Below are 17,637 nucleotides of genomic sequence, written 5' to 3'. Positions count from 1 at the left end.
TGCAAATCAAGTCAATCAATTTATAACATTTTTGACATGCGTTTTTCTGGATTTTTTGGTTGTTATTCTGTCTCTCACTGTTCAAATAAACCTACCATTAAAATTATAGACTGATCATTTCTTTGTCGGTGGGCAAACGTACAAAATCAGCAGGGGATCAAATAATTTTTTCCCTCACTGTATATACAAGGCAGTGTCAGAGTAAGGGCCAAAAAATTGTCATAAACTCCAGTCACCCAAGCGCCAAGTCTAGGTCCAAGCCATTAGACTGCTGAACAATTAATCAAATGGCCGCCTGGACTATTTACATTTTTTGACTTTACATTTTAGTCATTTATCAGACGCTCTTATCCAGAGTGACTTACATGAGCATTTAGGGTTAAGTGCCTTTCTCAAGGGCACATCGACACATTTTTCACCTAGTCGGCATGGGGATTAGAACCAGCAACCTTTCAGTTACAACGCTCTTAACCACTAAGCTACCTGCCACGCCATAGTTTATTTAGTAAATATTTTCTTAATTCTATTTTCTTAAAACTGCATTGTTGGTTAAGGGCTTGTAAGTATGCATTTCACGGTAAGGTCTACACCTGTTGTATTCGGCGCAAGTGACAAATAACATTTGATTTGATTTGATTAGATCCACTCCACATTTTAAATTAGATCACAGAGAGCCCACTGGGCAAAAACTGGTTCAATCAACGTTGTTTCTACGTCATTTCAACAAAAAAATTAAATGTTTGAATCAATGTGGAAAACTGATTGGATTTGAAAAAAGTCATCAGTGTAAGGGAATTTCATCTATTTTTCACTTTTAACCTAAATCCAATGACATGGTGATATTTTATGTTGATTTCACGCTGAATTCACATTAGTTGACAACTCAACCAAATGTAAATCAAAACTAGATATTGAACTGATGTCTGTGCCCAGTGGGATAGCTTTAGATTTGATCTCTCCTCCATCAATGTTTCTACTGCTGATGCTCAGAGGGATTGATGAGAAAATTGGTTTATGGGTAAGCTGTAAACTCACATTTGTTTGTGATGATTAGGAATTTTATTATAGAGTAGATATGAAAGACAGGCTTTATAATGACCCTTTTCAGTCTTCTGCATCCTTTCCTGTGAAAGGGGACATTGATTCTTGATGGTAGACTTCGTGCCTGTTGTCTTGGATAGAAATGCTCAGTTGTTTTTCCAATTCTGCTGTGGCCCAATATCTGTTCCCTTAACCAGAGTAAGGTTGAGTGGACTCGTGTGTTGACTCATGCATGTTTCCAATACTTTGAATTCATGTGGCTTGTTTGTGCTTCGAAAATGTTCCAGAAATCAGTAGTGTAAAGGTAGGGCACATATTGTTTCCAGACCATACACATATTGTTTACGGACCATATTTTTCTTTGATGACAAAGAACCAAAATCTCTGAGCAATTATAACAATGATTGTTAAAAAAGGCTGTTTTGCTTGGAGGTAACCCACACTTAAGAAAGCAAAAAACAGATGCAACTTTGGGTATGGTGATCTTCCTAGCAGGCATCCTCCCCCTTGGGTATTGTTTAGTCTGGACTCAGACTGCAGTGTTGTTTCTCAACATGCGTGTGTGCTCTGGGAGGGTTAATGTTGGGAGAGCAGAGCATGAGGTTAAGCTTATCTAGAGCCCTCTTATATATAACCAACCAGAGAACGACAGGATCCACACTGCAGTCCAACAACAAGGAATCACATCTGCTAATATGTACATGGATTCTGGTAACTGTCACTCATAGGGGTTTACATGTGTTCACTGTTTTGAATATCTGAATTATTACTTTGGGATATGTCTCCAACCAGTATAAGATCCTAGAATAATTACATATAATGTAAAAAAAAACATTTAATGGATCTTATTAATAGTTTTTCGTTAAGTATTATGTTAATTGGTAACAGTCTATACACCTAATTTTAAAGAAATGTATGACTGTTGGGACTAATCATGGTAACTGTCTTCCAACTCATTAGCTGTGTGTTAGTCATTCCGTTTGACCTGAAATGATGTCTTTGTCAAACCCTTCCCTCTGGAGATAGCCTCATCATCAAGCCCTTGAGGCTGTTCATAATTATGCGATTTCACTAATTGACACAGGCCTTTAAAGGTTCAACCTTGACTTTATCTTCAGAGATGTGTTTTGACATCTTATCTATTTCCTGGACGAATAGCGGATTCATTCTGCATCTCTGAGTACCATTCTGCAGTTGAACATTGTGTGTAGGCCTATTAATTATGTTATTGTTACATTGTGATTTTGCTAGTTTGATACACCAAAAGCATAAAATTACACAGAAATCCTCTCTAATTGTTTCACTGAGAGAATGTCCACGCTGAGTCGAGTAGTTATTCATTCCAGAACTAAACATAGGGTTCTCTCGTAGCTGTTGTTGATTAATACATCTCTTTCTCCAAACGTGGGAATATACTGTACTGGCTCATCATGCTGTCCACTTGATATGTTGTAAAAGTAACTTGTTGACTTTAGTTTCCAACTCCAATACTTTCTTACCCCTCTGGCATGTGTGTGTCTGAGACCACTCTATAGTGAGTCAGTAAAGTGCATTTCTAAGTGTTGTCTTGTGCACTCCTCCAACTGTCACTCTCTTTATATGCTGTTAGAAGGCTAGGAAGGAAGTGTCAAACAGATCCAAATGGAATGTGGACAACATGATAATGATGTCCTGAGGATAATTCCAGAACCTATCTGACTCTCTTGGTCATTCCTATGAAATGTACTGTTTAATAGACAAAGAGCTGCTGCAAGCTTATGTGTGGGATAGAGAGAATGGAAAGGGGCCAGATCCATTGAAGTGGGGGGCAAACAACCCATCTCCGTGGAAACTAGTCCAGCCCTCGCCTCTCCAGCACTCAAGGAGGGAGGGTTTTGGTTGGAAAGACATGACTCGCAGTTCAGTGTGAAAGCTGCAGCTATCCGGCAAAACGAAACGTTTATTTTATTGCTACAATTTATCAAACGGGATTGATATTTGCTGGCAATTCTTTTTGGCAAAATGGCTGTGGAAATGAGGCTCTACTCTGAGGTAAAGCCGGTCGCCTTTTGAAGTTTTCTTTTACATTAGTGGGGATAGTTTATAAAGAGTTAACGAGGATATAGCTAGTTGCAACACAAGTATTCGAATGCCGTACAGACTGGTTCGGAAAGCGCAAATTCATCTCGTGGTTATATGCGATTGTATCAATTGGCAAACCTAAAGTATAGCCTACAATAAATATATCGCTGCAGGGATTTGTTTTAACCGTATTTGGTAACATAACAATTTTGGGGATGTAACGCTATTCTTGTTGTTCTGAGCTTTTTCAAGTAGATCATGTGAATGACAAAATAATGAAATTAAATCGGACTGAGTGAGTTGAGGCTAAATAAATTATGCCAAACTAAAGTTTACATTGTGGAGCACGAGATAATTTAGCCCATTCATTATTTAGCTACAAATGTTCTGAGATTTGCATCTGAGTCAGATTTACTAATGCTGTTGTGTGATCATTTCCATAATCATAGCCTATTATGTCCTCTAATGTGGATTATATTTTTTCTCTCTAAGGGGCATCTCTGTTAGATTAAGTTTAGCCAGACCTTTTTTTCAGGGGTACCTCCTTCTATCACTATCACTGCAACTAGGCAGCCCCTGCAGCTGCAAGCTCTTTTTCTTGAACTTTTCCTGAACAGACTGTCTGTTGTGCACATCTAACAATGACCTTTCCTTCTCACTGGACTGGATTGTCAGCAGAAAGATTGGGAGGCCCCTCTGTTCTCTGGCCAGGGCTTGCATAACAGGGGCGAGGGTGGGATGTCACCAGATGCTTTTTAGGCTGGCATTATCAGACAATGTGTATGATATCATACACACACACACAGTTATTGGGTAAGACTGGTAGGCTATATGTATGCTGCTTTGCCCAGTGCCCACACATCACCCATATTAGAAACCCAACATCTAGTGGAGCCACACAGCTTTAGGGTGCCTTTTCACCATAGTATTTACTGGCATCTAAATGGTATACTGGGCGTACTATTAGCCTATAAGCCATATAATGATCACTATCCTGTTGAAGCTGTTGGAATTCAATGTCAGTTTGCCAACCTTGATGATGAGTTGTAGATCTGTGTTGTTCCCTCAGTGGTTTAAGATTCATGGGGAAACCATGTGATACACTGTGAACAGAGGATGACAGTATTGGATGTCACAGCTAAACCTCATCATTTGACTGGGTCTAGGCTATAAATGCAACACTGGATAATCCAGCCACAAGTCTGCCCCAGAAGTGTCAGAAGTAATGTGAGGTTTTTTTCACCCCCTTGTTAAAGGTTAATGGTGCATCACTTTTATGCAGTGCCTCCAATGTCTTACCGGTCCTCCCTTTTCTACTCCATTTCATCTCAGCCATTTGCATTTTAGGCCCATAGCAGGAATCAAGACATAGGGCCATCTATGGTTTGGGAATGGAAACTTCGTAGTTCAGCCAGTGTATGGATCCTAGGTAGTCATGTAGCTAAGCTTAGCTTGTAACTTGGCATAAATTGTTGCACAATACACATTATGGAGTGATTCAAGTTTAACGTTTTTATTGTCACGTGTACAAGTACAGTGAAATGCCTCTTCTTCCAATCTCTTTTCCAACAATGCAGTAATCAATATGAGTAGTACTATAAAAAAAGTTAAGGATTGACACTGATTCACAGTTATTCTGTGTTATCCTTTCTGCTCACCACCCAACCTTTGTAACTAAGATCCTGTACAGTATGCTGTCACTTCCTGTTACTACTTGTTTTTGTTTTGAATGACAGAGACCTTTGATTTTTCTTTTGGGTGTAGTGCAATCTACTCCCTCTGTTCAAGCAGATGGGGAATTCTCTTTGAGTCTATCCCTTTTCAAATATCACCAATCTCATGCTCTCTTTGGAGTTTGTCATTACAAATACTGAGTGTTTGCACGACCTTTCATAGGCATTCTTAAATCTGTCCAAGGCATATTCAAAATGGTTGGGGCATGGTATTCTTTCAGGCTCACTTGCCATGTAAAGGCTATTTGTAAGGTAAACTACCTGTGACCAGAAGTAAGTGCTGGGAGGCTGGCACTCATGCTCCACCTTGACGTGTAGTCACTATCTCACCCTGGATTACATACCATTTGACTTACGATACATTATATCTTCATGTTTTGATCATGCCTTAAAAGGATTGATATTCAGATTTATTTTCTCTGCTTCTCCTTTGGTAGCTCACCTAAAACATTTCTGCAATCCATCTATCCTATCTTTTACATAGGATATACACTCAGTGGCCAGTTTAGGTATCTTGTACTGGGTCGGACCCCCCTTTGCCTCCAGAACAGCCTGAATTCTTCAGGGAATGGAAATGTTGCTCAATTGGTATCAAGGGACCTAACGTGTGCCAGGAAAACATTCTCCACACCATTACACCACCGCCAACAGTCTGTACTGTTGACACCATACAGGATGGGGCCATGGACTCATGCTGCTTATGCCAAATCCTGACACTGCCATCAGCATGACGCAACAGGAAACGGGATTCGTCGGACCAGCCAATGTTTTTCCACTCCTTAATTGTCCAGTGTTGGTGATCGCGTGCCCAATGTAGCCGCTTCTTCTTGTTTTTAGCTGACAGTGGAACCCGGTGTGGTCGTCTGCTGCAATAGCCCATGCGTGACAAGGACTGACGAGTTGTGCGTTCCGAGATGCTGTTTTGCACATCACTATTGTACTGCGCTGTTATTTGCCTGTTTGTGGCGCGCCTGTTAGCTTGCACGAATCTTGCCATTCTCCTTCGACCTCTCATCAACGAGCTGTTTTCGCCCACAGGACTGCCGCTGACTGGATGTTTTTGGTTTGTCGCACCATTCTCGGTAAACCCTAGACACTGTTGTGCGTGAAAAGCCCAGGAGGCCGGCCGTTTCTGAGATACTGGAATCGACGCACCTGGCACTGACGATCATTCCACGCTCAAAGTTGCTTAGGTCACTCGTTTTGCCCATTCTAACGTTCAATTGAACTGCCTGTCTGCCTGCTTTATATAGCAAGCCATGGCCACGTGACTCACTCTCAGTAGGAGCGAACCATTTTCGTGAATGGGGTGGTGTACCTAATAAACTGGCCACTGAGTGTAGGCAGTCATAAGGGTTCAGTCAGATCACCTCTCATCCCTCAGATTCGTGATCTATAAATGAACCCTCATCCATATCAGAGTAAGGGAGAACAGTGAGTCGTAAGGCAGTGGAGGCACACAAAATGTCTTGTCCTTCTTTCATTGGAAGTTAAAGCCTGTGTGTCAGAAGTCAGCCCAGTGACATATATCCTACATCCCAGCTCCCTGCAGCAGCTCAACTGGACATAAGCCTGTTTTCCACATGCCAGCTCCGACAGCTGTGCATGCTCATATCCAGGTTGCCCAGAACACTTTTCCCCAGCTTTTCAAAAAGAGCATATCTGCCATTAGTATTGCCTTGAAGATAAAAGGGAACTGTAAACAGCTGAAAGATGGAGAGAAAAAGGGAATGAAAAAGACTGAAAGAATTGGTTCCATCTGGTGCGTTGAGCCAGAGGTGCGTTGAACCAGAGAGCTACGGTGGCAGGGACTTGTGGTTATTGTGTAGGGAGTGTGCAGCTGCCATGAACAGTGTCAACCTGGGGTGCCCTTACCCATAAAGAGGCAAATGGAGCTCTGTGGGATGGGTATTTAAGGGGCCCGACATCGTTCAGCAAACAGCCACCCACTCGACGAAAAGATGTCCACTGGACCATTCTTTAGGAAATCTGGCAGTGAAAGTCAAAAGGAGACAAAAGTCAGCCTCTTGCGGCCTGTGTGTTAGAGCGAGGCAGAGAGGAGCTTTGTATGGACTGTTCATTAGGAACAGAGTTCTCATACAGGTGGAAGGCCTTTTATAATACTTTCATGTTAACGGAGACATTATTCATGTTCGTTCTCCTCAACCTAAACACCACATGCTTGGTCCATGATGACAGGCTGTATGTACATACACCACATGCACAGTTCCAATGCATCTCCTCCATGTAAAAGGTTTATGAGCACCATAAGATGTTATGCTAGGGGCTGAGTGTCTGGAGTGGCTCCTCATTCCGCTCTACCATGGTATTTATGCAGTAATTCAACCTCCAGACTCACGTCTGATGTCGGATTTCCAACAGCAGTCCCAAAACCTCTTTCCTCGGAGAGAACGCACTGAAGAAAATTTGAAATGGTCTTTTGAAGACGAAAAAGAATGCCTGCGGATACGTGGGCCCATACACTTCTCATGTCCTCTGGTGAGTTGTGACGTCTGGAAAGAGTTGAGCATTTTCAGAGGTTTTACTCTGCTTTCCCTGGCTGTCTCTTGGCTGTAAGCGAGCTCAGCTCCACAGTGGTTTTAAAACCTTGGAGTATGCTGATCAGCAGAAACGGTCGGGAGGACATGTCTGCCAGAGAGGCTGAGACAGAGGTGTAGTAGCAGACTGGAGAACAAAATTAGAACAATGCTTCTATTTCTGGAAGCCTTTGTGTCTGTTGTTGTTACTGGATTTCCACCAGAGACGTTGTGGTGCTGGATGGAAATTACACCAAGCCAAGGCTACTCCTCAGGAGGTTCATTGAAGTTCATCCATTGTGATGACGGATGCTAAATAACAACATACTGTTATCATCACAAACCAAACCATGAAAAGTGCAGTGTTCACCAAATCACAGTGACATCTTATATTGTCAGTATGTAACTGCCAGGTGTTGATGAGCAAGGATGCATAGTTGAGTATCTGAGAATCTTTGTTGGATGGTAAAGAAGCCCTTATCATTGAAGCCAGGTGCTCTGAGTTCCTGCCCCTCTCTTGTTCATCCACCCTTTGAAACGTAGTCTAATGTGTTGAATGCCAGGCCTGATGGACAGGCCAAATATTTGCACATTCCTCTATGTGATGGGCTGGCCTGTGGGCCTGTTGACCTGTCAAGGCTGACAAGGCCATGGACCAAATGGCTTCACTATGAGCTGAAACGTTCCACGGCCCATGCACGTCACACGCGCGCACACACACATGCACACACACAAACTAGCGGGGGTAGCTTTGCATAGTATTTGTGTGTTTCGGTCACCCAATAAAGGGCTTACATTTTAACCATGAGTTTGCCCACTCAAGGACATGTTGAAAACAAAGAGTTCTTCAGTTCCACCCCGAACTGTCTCAGGAACACACACAGACTTCCCTCAACAAGCAACCATAGTTTGTGATCTAATGGTACAGTAAGGACATAGTAACTGGACATATAGTAACTGATATTATCCAACCTCAAGATTTCCCCCATAATGGATATGCCTTCTGCTGTAGAATATGGTATGGCTAAGACAAAATAGGACAGTTATGAGTTAGTGGTTTGGATGGCACATACTCTAAGTCATGTAGACAGTTAGGGAAAGAGTAAATGTCTTAGAAAAAATTGCTTTAACTAACTGAACCCAGGTACATGCCAAACATTTTGCCTTCTGCCTGGGGATCTAACTGTAACTGGCTCTGAGGAACCTGTCGATAATCACAGGATAGTTATTTGTATTCCTTGTAACTACTGTGGAGCAACATTACTTGCTCAACTAGTTGGTCAATCAGTGCTTATCCAGTGCTCACCCCAAATGTAGTTAAGAGGAGGAACTAATCTCCATTGATGTGGAGTGTTTTCCATCTGTTTTTCTACCTTGTGTCCTGGAGTTCAACAGAATATGTATTATGTATGAGCCTTAGTCATGCAGGGTCAGGGTTAACCTGCAGTTCACTTCTGGTTGTCTGTGGACCCCTGGTTGGTGGGCAGAGTGGGTGTAAATCTGCCTGCTGTCATCCATAAGTGCTTCCCAAATGGTACCCTATTTCCTATAGTGAACTACTTTAGACCAGAACCATAAGGCTCTGGTCAAAAGTAGTGCACTATGTAGGGAATAGGGTGCCATTTGGGATTCAGGCCATGTAAACGTAGCATGAATCAACTAGAATGCAGAGGTGGGAGGACAGGCAGCCTGTTGAAAGGACAGTTGTTAGCTCCCTTTTGTCATAATTCCAGGCTGTGTCTTGTTCATAACGTTCGCTGAATGTTAAGTCAATACTCAAATTCCATGTCAATATCTGACAGGTAGGCGCATTCCTGCATAGGTAGTTAACCCTTGTGGTTAAAACAAAGCTGACGTCTCACCCAGTGGTAAAAAAATAGGTGGGTAAACTCTGATCGTCGGTCGGTGAAAAAAGTAATGCCTACTTTCAATGCATTTTTCTGCAAAAGGTGGGTAAAGTGTCAAGCAAGTGTGTTTACTTGTTGTCCCTCCACTACATCACTGGTCTCATCTGAGCATCTAGGCCGTCATTGGAAATAAGAATTTGTTCTTAACTGACTTGCCTAGTTAAATACAAAATGAAATACATAAAAATCTCTTCCTTGACATTTATAAATGACTGAAAATAGAAGTTTATTATGCAGTGTTCTTAAATCTCATAAACCAAGTGCTAGCAGTCTGTATTTGGATAATATGTGTGCAATGCTTGATAATGTGTGTAATGTTAACAGAGAGGTCTATTTTCTGGGTGACCTGAACATTGACTGGTTAGCATCTAGCTGTCCTCTCAAGAGGAAGCTTCTAACTGTGACTGATGCCTGTAATATGACCCAGGTTATGACTCAACCAACTAGAGTGCATACCAATAGTGTTGGATCTGTGACATCCACTTGTATTGATCATATCTTTTCTTTTTTTTTCTTTTTTGGGGGGGGATGGATCAGCTTAATATTGCAGATAGAAGATACAATCTATCAATGTAATTGTCTGCATCACTTCCAATCCCCCATGTTTTTTATATATATACTCCCCTTTATTACTTTTCAACCCTGCCATCCTTTCCCTACTTGGAGTAAATTAGTGAACAACAATGCCCAGGCCTCTACTTCCAGTCTATACTTACTATCTACACCTTATGGACACAGTTAATTTTACAATAATTCTATTATATATATATATTTATGTTTTTTTTTTTTTTTTTCCTGAACTTCTTCTACTCTCAACCTCTCTGATCATTTTCATGATGTCCATCCGGTTTGCTTCTATATGCCATATCTTTCTAACTGTGCTCTTTCCCAAAAGCTCCCAACATACAACCTATATACTTATTATGGACACAGTATGCTTACATTATTAGCTATCTTTGTTATTATTTGTTGTTATTTGTTATTAGTCCCATCCTTCAACTCTATTCAATACCTCCCATCTACAGTGGGGGAAAAAAGTATTTAGTCAGCCACCAATTGTGCAAGTTCTCCCACTTAAAGATGAGAGAGGCCTGTAATTTTCATCATAGGTACACGTCAACTATGACAGACAAATTTAGAACATTTTTTCCAGAAAATCACATTGTAGGATTTTTTATGAATTTATTTGCAAATGATGGTGGAAAATAAGTATTTGGTCACCTACAAACAAGCAAGATTTCTGGCTCTCACAGACCTGTAACTTCTTCTTTAAGAGGCTCCTCTGTCCTCCACTCGTTACCTGTATTAATGGCACCTGTTTGAACTTATCAGTATAAAGGACACCTGTCCACAACCTCAAACAGTCACACTCCAAACTCCACTATGGCCAAGACCAAAGAGCTGTCAAAGGACACCAGAAACAAAATTGTAGACCTGCACCAGGCTGGGAAGACTGAATCTGCAATAGGTAAGCAGCTTGGTTTGAAGAAATCAACTGTGGGAGCAATTATTAGGAAATGGAAGACATACAAGACCACTGATAATCTCCCTCGATCTGGGGCTCCACGCAAGATCTCACCCCGTGGGGTCAAAATGATCACAAGAACGGTGAGCAAAAATCCCAGAACCACACGGGGGGACCTAGTGAATGACCTGCAGAGAGCTGGGACCAAAGTAACAAAGCCTACCATCAGTAACACACTACGCCGCCAGGGACTCAAATCCTGCAGTGCCAGATGTGTCCCCCTGCTTAAGCCAGTACATGTCCAGGCCCGTCTGAAGTTTGCTAGAGTGCATTTGGATGATCCAGAAGAGGATTGGGAGAATGTCATATGGTCAGATGAAACCAAAATATAACTTTTTGGTAAAAACTCAACTCGTCGTGTTTGGAGGATAAAGAATGCTGAGTTGCATCCAAAGAACACCATACCTACTGTGAAGCATGGGGGTGGAAACATCATGCTTTGGGGCTGTTTTTCTGCAAAGGGACCAGGACGACTGATCCGTGTAAAGGAAAGAATGAATGGGGCCATGTATCGTGAGATTTTGAGTGAAAACCTCCTTCCATCAGCAAGGGCATTGAAGATGAAACATGGCTGGGTCTTTCAGCATGACAATGATCCCAAACACACCGCCCGGGCAACGAAGGAGTGGCTTCGTAAGAAGCATTTCAAGGTCCTGGAGTGGCCTAGCCAGTCTCCAGATCTCAACCCCATAGAAAATCTTTGGAGGGAGTTGAAAGTCCGTGTTGTCCAGCGACAGCCCCAAAACATCACTGCTCTAGAGGAGATCTGCATGGAGGAATGGGCCAAAATACCAGCAACAGTGTGTGAAAACCTTGTGAAGACTTACAGAAAACGTTTGACCTGTGTCATTGCCAACAAAGGGTATATAACAAAGTATTGAGAAACTTTTGTTATTGACCAAATACTTATTTTCCACCATAATTTGCAAATAAATTCATAAAAAATCCTACAATGTGATTTTCTGGATTTTTTTTCTCATTTTGTCTGTCATAGTTGACGTGTACCTATGATGAAAATTACAGGCCTCTCTCATCTTTTTAAGTGGGAGAACTTGCACAATTGGTGGCTGACTAAATACTTTTTTCCCCCACTGTATGTCTTCCATTTCCTAATAATTGCTCCCACAGTTGATTTCTTCAAACCAAGCTGCTTACCTATTGCAGATTCAGTCTTCCCAGCCTGGTGCAGGTCTACAATTTTGTTTCTGGTGTCCTTTGACAGCTCTTTGGTCTTGGCCATAGTGGAGTTTGGAGTGTGACTGTTTGAGGTTGTGGACAGGTGTCTTTTATACTGATAACAAGTTCAAACAGGTGCCATTAATAACGAGTGGAGGACAGAGGAGCCTCTTAAAGAAGAAGTTACAGGTCTGTGAGAGCCAGAAATCTTGCTTGTTTGCAGGTGACCAAATACTTATTTTCCACCATCATTTGCAAATAAATTCATTAAAAATCCTACAATGTGATTTGCTGGAAAAAAAATTCTCAATTTGTCTGTCATAGTTTACGTGTACCTATGATGAAAATTACAGGCCTCTCTCATCTTTTTAAGTGGGCCTTTCTTGAACATTGGGTGAGACAATCTTACTAATTTGCTTGAGAACCAGTTCGGATTTAAGTATAACTTTTGTATGACTGAAGCTTTTAGTGATAGGTCTAATGCTTTAATATTTAATAATTTCTGTCCTCCGAATTCATATTCATTATATAAATATGCCCTTCTAATTTTGTCTGGCTTGCCGTTTTTTCTCATATAATTTAAAAAACTTTGCTAGGCGTAGGCAAGACCATAAGCAAATAGGTAAACTGGGATAATACTAAAGAGTTAATCAGGGTGATTTTTCCACAAATTGACAGGTATTTTCCTTTCCATGGTAGTAAGATCTTATCTTATATTAAAATTTATTGAAGTGAGATCATTTATTTCCTTTGGGATATGTATTCCGAGTATATCCACATCACCATCAGAACATTTTATTGGTAAACTACATGGTAATGTAAAAATTGTATTTTTTAGTGATCCAATACGTAATATAGTACATTTGTCATAATTTGGTTGTAATCCAGAGAGGTTAGAAAATGTATCTAGATCCTCTATGAGGCTGTGGAGGGATTCTAGTTGTGGATTTAAAAGAAAACATGAATCATCAGCATACAATGACACCTTTGTTTTTAAGCCCTGGATTTCTAATCCTCTGATATTATTATTGGATCTGATTTTAATAGCTAACATCTTGATGGCCACAATCAATAGATATGTCGATAGTAGACAACCTTGTTTCACTCCTCTTGACAGTTTAAAACTTTCTGAGAAATAGCCATTATTTACTATTTTACACCTAGGGTTACTATACATGATTTTGACCCATTTTATAAGAGATTCTCCAAAATTGAAATGCTCCAGGCATTTATATATAAACCCCAGTCGAACTTTATCAAATGCCTTTTCGAAGTCTGCTATGAATAGCAGGCCTGGTTTCCCATATTTTCCATAGTGTTCTATTGTTTCCAATACTTGCCTTATATTATCTCAAATGTATCTTCCATTTAAAAAACCTGTCTGATTAGAATGAATAATATCCGACAATACCTTTTTAATTCTATGCGCTATACATTTTGCTAGGATATTTGCATCACAACACTGAAGTGTAAGGGGCCTCCAATTTTGTAAATGGACTGGATCTTTATATTTTCCACTTGTATCCTGTTTCAGTAATAATGAAATCAGACCTTCTTCTTGAGTGTCAGATAATCTACCATTTACATAGGAGTGGTTAAAACATGCTAATAATGGTCTTGGTATACCTCGACTGGTATGCCATCCAACCCTGGAGTTTTCCCAGACTTAAAGTCTCTATTGATCATATCTTTACTAATGCTGCAGAACTATGCTCCAAAGCAATATCAGTTTCCATTTGCTGTAGTGACCATAAGAAGGAAAGCCAAAGTGCCAAAGGTTGGGCCTAAAGTAATTTATAAGAGATCATACTAAATGTTTTCTCAGGACTCTTTTGTTGAAGATGTAAAAAATCTATGTAGGTCAAAAGTAGTGCACTAGGGAATAGGGTGCCATTTGAGACATTGCTGTACTCTAGCCCTAGACACAAGAGCCATGGCCACCTCTTACTAAACATGGTTTGGCAGTTTGCTGCTGCTTTGACATCCCAGGAGAGAAACAGTCTTGTTTGTGACACTTCAAAGGTAGCTTACAGAGAGCTAGCTCTGAGCTTGTAGTTTATAGCTTGTTTTTTAATGTGAAGAGATGGTATCAGTCTCCAGGAAGTCAGCTGGCTAAAGCCTTGCTCTTTACTCCCCAAAGCTCCATCTTGGACTTCTCTGACCCATATCTCTCCATTGTTGTGCATATAACCTATATCACTACACTCTTAGAAAAAACGGTTCCAAAAGGGTACTTTGGCTGTCCCCATAGGAGAACCCTTTTTGGTTCCAGATATAACTATTTTTGGTTCCAGCTACAACTCTTTTGGGTTCCATGTAGAACCCTCTGTGGAAAGGGTTCTTCAAAAAGGGTTATTCAAAGGGTTCTCCTATGGGGACAGCCAAAATAAAAAATAAAATGTTCAAAGAGTGTAGCCACGGGTGCCACAGTAAATATTGGCCGATTGCACATAGAGTATGAGAAAGATGCAGAGACATTGCTACAGTGTAAGTTGAGACACAACACTCAAAACTGAACTAACAAAATATTAAGTAGGCATTTGATGTGAATTTAATTTCCTATGAATCACCAATTCACTTGTTGCCCTCAACTTGGCTTGTTTGTAATTACATGCTGAAACCTGCCTACTGTTCTTGAATTGCACAAGTAGCCTGTTACAGGGTATTTAATTAGCAATTACTGCCATTTCCTTGTCATTGCAAAGTGTTCCATATATACTGAGTGTACAAAACATTAGGAAAACCTTCCTAATATTGACTTGCACCCCCTTTTGCCCTCAGAACAGCCTCAATTCGTCAGGGCATGTACTCTACAAGGTGTCAAATGTTCCACAGGGATGCTGCCCATGTTGACTCCAATGCTTCCCACAGTTGTGTCAAGTTGGCTGGATATCCTTTGTGTGGTGGACCATTCTTAATGCACACAGGAAACTGTTGAGCGTTAAAAACCCAGCAGCGTTGCAGTTCTTGACACACTCAAACCGGTGCGCCTGGCACCTACTACCATTCCCCGTTCAATGGCACTTAAATATTTTGTCTTGCCCATTCCCCGAATGGCACACATACACAATCCATGTATCAATTGTCTCAAGGCTTTAAAAGTCTTCTCCCCTTCATCTACATTGATTGAAGTGGATTTAACAGGTGACATCATATATACTGAGTGTACAAAACATTAGGAAAACCTTCCTAATATTGACTTGCACCCCCTTTTGCCCTCAGAACAGCCTCAATTCGTCAGGGCATGTACTCTACAAGGTGTCGAAAATGTTCCACAGGGATGCTGCCCATGTTGACTCCAATGCTTCCCACAGTTGTGTCAAGTTGGCTGGATATCCTTTGTGTGGTGGACCATTCTTAATGCACACAGGAAACTGTTGAGCGTTAAAAACCCAGCAGCGTTGCAGTTCTTGACACACTCAAACCGGTGCGCCTGGCACCTACTACCATACCCCGTACAATGGCACTTAAATCTTTTGTCTTGCCCATTCCCCGAATGGCACACATACACAATCCATGTATCAATTGTCTCAATGCTTTAAAAGTCTTCTCCCCTTCATCTACATTGATTGAAGTGGATTTAACAGGTGACATCAATAAGGGATCATAGCTTTCACTTATTTCACCTGGTCAGTCTATGTCATAGAAAGAGCAGGTGTTCCTAATGTGTTGTACACTCAATGTACGTATAGGCAATAAGCCCCATATTTGGAACTGTACTGATCTGAAGTACATGCAAAATTGATACGTAGGCCGATAAATAATCCTGGGGCACTCTACATTTGTTTTGATAGAACCATTAAGATTAGCTGAGACACTTAAAATGTGTTTTTAATTGCTGTGGTTGATCAGTATGCCTACAAGTAAGTAAGTTCTCTTTTTTTAGGCATACTGTATTTGCTTCCCAGATGTTACAATTGAAAATGTTTTTATGCGCAGGCGACAGTATTTTTACAGGTGTGGCATCTTTCAACAAGTCAATGAACATATTCAGCCTCACTGGCAAAAAACGCTTCTCCCATGAATATTTCATCAAGCTGTAGCAGGTATTTAAAAGAAATAGCAATATTTTCAGACATCTGATATTCTGTCCAAATTTCATCTACTATTTCATGTGCTTCAGTGGCGGTTGGTGACGCTTAAATTTTTTTATGAGCATGGCCTTATTTCTATTACAGCATATTGGATGACTGTCATTCATATTCCATTCACCCAGCTCAATGTAACATCGATAGGGTTAGGCAACTACATGATACTCAAAATGTTCCTATACACATCATGAGGTTGCTACAACCTAGCCTATGAATGAAAGTTTACAACGTAGGTGCACAGGTCGAGATTTTTTGTTGTTGTAATCAAGGTGACAGACAGTGACACATTCAATACCGCCTTGCACACTCTTGCCTGATTCTCGCTGATCTAGGGTGTAATCATTAGTCCAACAGTTGCAAACGAGAGTTTCTATTGGACAAATTAAAGTATGTTTATCCCCGTTTTGTTCCGTTTGCTTCCGTTTTAAGAAACGTTTTTCAACAGAATCGTCGGAATGAATACACCCCTGATCACATGCAAACACAGTTCACTTTCATAGCAGCCACATACAAACAGCATGAACATTTTGCTCGTTGTATAATTCCTTCTTGCGTCTACGCGCTCTCCTCCTCTCACCTTTTCCCTTCGCTTGTGGACTTCAGTGCACAACACATCAGCTGTCTGTGACCAGGCGAAAAAACCTTTCCAAGCCAAACCTTCATATCATAACCGCTAACCGCTACACACAGCCTACATCTTTGTCACCATATTAGTTAACGTCTCATAGTTAACATAGCTACTAGAACTAAGGCATTAGTAAACCCGCTACAATCATGCAGTACAGTGTACAGTCAGCAAGCAGTTTGGCAGTTACACCGGTGGGCCCCGGTGGCAATACATTAATAAAACCCAAAGCTTATCTTGACTTGGAAGAGTTCCAGTGTTGGATAGATAGCCATAGCCAGCTAGCTAACATAGCATCCCTCTCTGTTTGAGCAGGCTAGCTGCATTCTCCATCTAAGTGAAAGTGAAAGTGAAAAAAAGACAACAAAATATCTCTTTCTCTTGCTTCTCCTTCATTTTTAAAGAAATGTAATTTGTTAATTTTTTCAACTATTGTCTTTCTCTCTCTTTGAGTCAACTATTCACCACATTGTTATGCACTGCTGTGCTAGCTAGCTGTAGCTTATGCTTTCAGTACTAGATTCATTCACTGATCCTTTGATTGGGTGGGCAACATGTCAGTTCATGCTGCAAGAGCTCTGATAGGTTGAAGGACGTCCTCCGGAAGTTGTCATAATTACTGTGTAAGTCTATGGAAGGGGGTGAGAACCATGAGCCTCCTAGGTTTTGTATTGAAGTCAATGAACCCAGAGGAGGACGGAAACTAGCTGTCTTCCGGCTACACCATGGTGCTACCATACAGAGTGCTGTTGAGGCTACTGTGGACCTTCATTGCAAAACAGTGTGTTTTAATCAATTATTTGGTGACGTGAATATGTTTAGTATAGTTTTATCTAAAAAGGATAACTTTAATGTTTCACTATTTTAAATGTTTATGAAATTCACTGAAGAGGATGGTCCTCCCCTTCCTCCTCTGAGGAGCCTCCACAGATGTGCTTTCA

At 40.9% G+C, this 17,637-nt stretch overlaps 1 protein-coding gene across 3 annotated transcripts in view; it reads left to right on the top strand.

Moving 5' to 3' along the window:
• The window catches only part of dennd2b (DENN domain containing 2B), a 77,495-nt gene that overhangs the window by 7,021 nt on the left and 52,837 nt on the right, over positions 1-17,637 (top strand). For 2 of the 3 annotated variants that reach the window (XR_014610792.1, XM_084154681.1), the window contains exon 1: positions 2,933-3,072. The exons of the other annotated variant lie outside the window; for it this stretch is intronic. The gene's annotated coding sequence lies outside the window, so the exon portion shown is untranslated. Of the gene's footprint in view, positions 1-2,932; positions 3,073-17,637 lie in introns of those variants that run through there. 3 annotated transcript variants of the gene reach the window in all.

This window comes from Coregonus lavaretus, assembly GCF_964263955.1.
Source record: "Coregonus lavaretus genome assembly, chromosome: 37".
Classification (NCBI taxonomy): domain Eukaryota; kingdom Metazoa; phylum Chordata; class Actinopteri; order Salmoniformes; family Salmonidae; genus Coregonus; species Coregonus lavaretus.
The sequence above is the reverse complement of the archived record's forward strand: the minus strand, read 5'-3'. Positions and strand labels throughout refer to the sequence as shown.